This window comes from Physeter macrocephalus, unplaced genomic scaffold (assembly GCF_002837175.3).
Source record: "Physeter macrocephalus isolate SW-GA unplaced genomic scaffold, ASM283717v5 random_1793, whole genome shotgun sequence".
In the NCBI taxonomy this organism is placed as follows: Eukaryota; Metazoa; Chordata; class Mammalia; order Artiodactyla; family Physeteridae; genus Physeter; species Physeter macrocephalus.
In genome coordinates this window covers 8,557-13,998 of record NW_021146335.1, presented here as the reverse complement: position 1 = coordinate 13,998, position 5,442 = coordinate 8,557, and positions in this window count along the sequence as shown.

Genomic DNA, 5,442 nt, shown 5'->3' with positions numbered 1-5,442 from the left:
ACAGACAGTAGTCAGTCCTGGAGAGAAGAGACACCCACACACCACTCAGCAGCCTCATCCTGAGAAGTGATAAGACATCACAGGGAGGGGCTGCCTGGTGTCCCTAGGAAGGCAGGACCCCAGACCCCTTGTATGACCGTGCATGGCACAGACAGCAGCACAGTCACGTGGACTAGAGGGATCCTGTGGACGGAGACATGGGTATCTATGACTTGCAGCCTCCCTCCCCTCCATGCTTCAGTGCCACATAAGATCCTGGGACCTTTCCCCAATCCAGAGGAGGAAATGCCCCCAAAATGACTGAGAGTGACTGTCTTAAGAGCCTGGCTGAATGGGGGCTCAGAGTTAGACATAATTAGCTTTAATTTTGGAAAAAAAAATTTTTTTAATGACATTTCTCACACATCTCTGAGTTTGTGGAGAGGCTCAGGTGTGTTACAAATACAGATGTCATCGTGCCACTTCCCTGCCTTCCCACTACCTAAGGTTGAAGAGCCCCTGATTGCACACAGCAGAGGAGACAGGGGCTTATTCTCCACACTTGCTCCCAGGACAGACAGCACTAATCGATCACGGCACCTTTCTGGCCCTGTCTGAACACAGTCCCAGGATACTGTGCAGCACCTCCCATCAGGCAGCTGCATGGGTCTGAGTTGGTACTTGAGATGAAGTCACGTGTCTTCTCTACTTAGGGACCCACAGCCACCACCACCACCACCACCACCCCCATCCGTCACAAACACATTTTACTGCTTTTTAAGTCAGGATATACCGTTGGTGCATACATTAATGCTAACAGGGTTGATTTTTTTCTTTCTCCAAAAAGTATTAAATTTATAATGCACTTTTGAACTGATTGCCTTTTTTTTAAAACATCTTTATTGGAGTATAATTGCTTTACAATGGTGTGTTAGTTTCTGCTTTATAACAAAGGGAATCAGTTATACATATACATATGTTCCCGTATCTCTTCCCTCTGGCGTCTCCCTCCCCCCCACCCTCCCTGTGCCATCCCTCTAGGTGGTCACAAAGCACTGAGCTGATCTCCCTGTGCTATGAGGCTGCTTCCCCCTCTTAGAGGTGAAGAAATCCGGCGTTGGCTATCCCTGGCCTTCTAGAGTTTCCTCAAAGGCCATGCAGTCCCCTCCCACCTGGCCCTCCGTCTCCACTGTCCCAGTCACCCCGTTAGCCGGCACCAGCCCGGCTTGCCTCCCTCCCGCCCCTCACATTTCTCCCTGTGTCTTGGAAAGCAACCACTGGTCTTTCGAGACTCAGCTTAAAGACCTCCTCTGTGGAACGCGTCCTGGCCCTCAGCCCCGCCACGTGACCCTCCCTATGCCCCTGCACAGATGGGGAGTACGGAGGGGACGCCACACGGGCCACTCTAAGATCCGGGGTTCCTTTGCCTGGCCGCCTCCCTCTTCAGACCGTAAATCCCTAGAGGGCAGGGCTCACTTCACACACTTCCCAGGACTGGAAGACGCTCTAAGGGGAGCTCAGAGAGAAGGGGCAGGGCAAAGCCAGCCCCAGGCGAGTCCCACAGGTGACAGGTGGAGAATTCACCCCCATCCAGGCTTGGGGGAGGCTGGCCCACAGAATCTGAGCAGTCAGAACTTGAGAACCGATTTATGAGCCCACAGTGAGAAACAACAGCTGGGCGGAGTGGGTGGCTAGAGCGGCCGGACCAGGGTTCACCCTCCTTGTGGCCCAGCCATGGAAGCCACGTTCATTACGCAGGGTTGCTTGGCAACAGTGGACTCTGGCCAGGACAGTGACGGACAGGACTGGAACTTGTGGCAGCATCAGCTCTGACAGCTGCCTCAGTGGCTCCTCGGGGGATGAGGACCAGGTCACCTGTCTGGGGACGTTGAGGCTGGCCACTCCCTCGGCATGCCACAAGAGACGGACTTGTGGCCTTTGGTCTCTGACTCCAGCTGCCTTCCTGATGGACACACTGTGTCCTCGAGGTAAAGTAATAGCCATAGACTGGCACCTAAGCATACCTGGGAGCCTTAGCTCTCCTTATGATAACTACAGTCTGTAGTTTATAAACTGTATAAACTACAGTTTATTTCCTAGTTTATTTATCAAAAATTTATTTGCTGCCAAGGCCCACCCACACCTGGCACTGAGTAGGTGATTAAAAACTGGTTGCTTCTGGGTTTGCTTTTTATGGGTTAGCAATGCTGAAACTACTTTCTGGGTGTTTAGGGTAGAGCTAATAAGTAACCTGGAGTCAGGTTTCTCACTGGAGAAAGAAGTTGCAAATATGGAAAGGGGGAAGATTAGAATAAACCCTGTGATGCTGCGTTGGAATTGGAGGCTCAGTATGAACTCATATTTTAAATATACAGAAACATAAATATATAGAGAGAGTACGTATACAGAGAGATAGATACAGAAACATACATAGATGTACTATATTTTTTTCTGACCACTGAGAGGATCTAGGAGTAATGACACCCTAGTAGTAATAAGTACACCCAACCCCCAGATCCTGGTTTCTAAATACCAGACTCCACCAAAAGGAACCAGGGCTCCTGGGAGAAATGGCCAATTTCAGGGGTGGTACAGGGAAGGTACAAGATGAACCTAGAACATCTTGTGACAGAAAATAAAGAAGGGTTCAGATGATGGTGGGGACATGTCCCAAGAAGACAGAAACCAGTTTGAAGAGTTCCCCAAGGCCAAATTTAAAACAACTTGAGCATCAAAATAAATAATGGTAGTAACAGAGTATAACTCACTGAATAAAACAAGCCTCTGTGAGTCTACAATTATATAAATAAATAATAAACAAACAGGAAGGGAAAACTCTTCTTTAGAGTTGAGTGCCAGCTAACAAATGTAGAAGGGTAGAATTAGAAAATCACCATGGGCAGGCAAGGATCATCAACAGATCTAGTGGGTGACTGATGAGAAAGGCTACTTATATAGTCTCAGAGCATCAACCCAGAAGACACTCATTAATTACACAGGGAAGGGGGCTTCCCTGGTGGCGCACTGGTTAAGAATCCGCCTGCCAATGCAGGGGACACGGGTTCGAGCCCTGGTCCAGGAAGGTCTCACATGCCGCAGAGCAACTAAACCCGTGCGCCACAACTACTGAGCCTGCACTCTAGAGCCCGCAAGCTACAACTACTGAGCCTGCATGCCACAAATACTGAAGCCCATGCACCACAACTACTGAAGCCCGCGCACCACAACTACTGACGCCCGTGCGCCTAGATCCCGAGCTCCGCAACAAGAGAAGCCACCGCAGTGAGAAGCCCGTGTGCCTCAATGAAGAGCAGCCCCCACTCGCCGCAACTAGAGAAAGCCAGTGCTTGGCAACGAAGACCCAACACAGCCAAAAATAAATAAATAAATTAATTAATTAATAAAAAAATTATACAGGGAAAATACATGCAGTTTACAGGGGGAAACCTGGCAGACACCACTTTGACCAACTAATTAAAGTTAACATCACCAGTAATGGAACAAATAGGTATCCCATGCCTCCTGATATGATCCACTGAGAAGGACACAATATCACTTTTGGGTACTCCTGCCCAAAACGCTTAACCTGAATCTAATCCTGAGAAAATATCAGAGTCACCCAAATGTAGATTCTCATTCTACAAAATAACTGACCAGTCCTCTTCATAAATGTCAAGGTTATGAAAGACACAGACAAACTGAGGAGTTGTTCAGATTAGAGGTTGCTAAAGAGACATGACCACTAAATGCTACGTGGCTGAATGGGATCCTGGATCAGAAAACAATTGTTTTCTTTCACTAGAAAGGTCATTACTGGTATAATTGGGAAAACGTAATAAGGTCTGTAGATTGGATAATAGTAATATTATGTCAATGTCAATTTTCTGATTTTGATCCTTGTGTTGTGGTTATATAAGAGAATTCCTTGTTCATTAGGAAATAAACACTAAAGTATTTAGAGGTACATGTATATCATATTTGCAATTTTCAAACAGTTCATACACATCTAGATATGGAGAATGTGAGAGAGAATGATAAAGTTAATTGGTAAAATGTTAATATTTGGAGAAATTAGGTGAACCATATATGGAAATTCTTTGTACTACTCTTGCAGTTTTTCAGTTAAGTCTGGAGTTACAGCAAAACAAAAGCTTAAAAATAAAATAAATGTTTGCTAGATAAAAGCATGAGGAATTACCTAGCACAGTTGGTGGAATTAGTAGGCATTTAGTGTAAGGTGGTCATTATTAAAGAGTGTGTCTGGTGGGGGCCATGAGTTGCCCCTTAACTAGAGGTATCAGAATGTTCTAGGCCAGGGATTTTCAAACATTTGTGTGCATAAGAATCACCTGGAGATTTTGTTCAGTGCAGGTTCTGCTGCATGTCTGGGTGGGGATGAGATCCTGCATTTCTAACAAGCTCCCAGGTGATGCTGTCGCTGCCTTTCTGCTGGTCCAGGGATCACACTTTGGGTCACAGGGAGGTGGATACAGCCGGGATGTTCTCGAGCCTGGCTGCACTCCAGGACCACCAGAAGAGGCATCTTTAATTGATCTTCCCAGGTGATTCTAATGGGCAGCAAGATTAGACCTTCATGTCATCGCCAGCAACTGTCTCCTCCTATCTGTCATCTCAAGTTCAGACCCTCAGTCTGAATACTGCCATGGCTTCCAAGCTGCCTTCTTTGCTGCTGCCTTACTCTATCTTATACCCAGAAGCCAGGTGAATCTTCCTGCTCCTTCACTGTTCAAACACTTGTGTGCAAGTCAGGTGTGAACTCCCCACCCAGGGGTCAAGCCCTCTGTGACTTGCGGCCAAAACCCACTTGACCTGGCTGCTTGCCAGCCTCCCCCTCCCCCTTGACACTCTGCTCCCAGGAGAGCAGCGTCCCCATCCCGCACCTCAGGTTCCCTGCACACAATTGCATTGGGAACCGGCCCCCGACACACACACGCAGCGGGTCTCCAGGTAAGAACCACCACTTAGTACCTTCTTCCCCGGGGGCCTGTGCCATGATGTGTCAGTCTGGCTGGGCTCACCCCAGGAGCTCACTTTCCTCCAGGAGAGAGAGCTGGCTGAGAGACTGGTGATCAGACACTCTCCTCACTCAGAGCAGGGCAGGGAGGGTCTCTGTGGCTGGGACACAGGTCACCCTGTTCCTGTTCACCCGGGACAGGGCTCGGCACCCTGTCTGCGTGGGGAATTGCAAGGAGGGGACCACTTGGGTGTTGCCCTGAAATTCTGGCCTGGCACCCAATTCCCCGTTCCCTTGTCCACCTCCCACCCACTCTTTCCCCTCCCTCCTTCAGCCCAGCAGGAGGCTAGGATCTGAAGGACCTAGCCAGGTCACAGGGAGGTGCCACCTACGTTGTCCCCTGGGGGGTGGGTTTGGCCTAGGAGAGACGCTGCATTTGTAGGGGATGGAAAACCAAATTTGAGAAGGGGGATGGGGGACCTGGATGC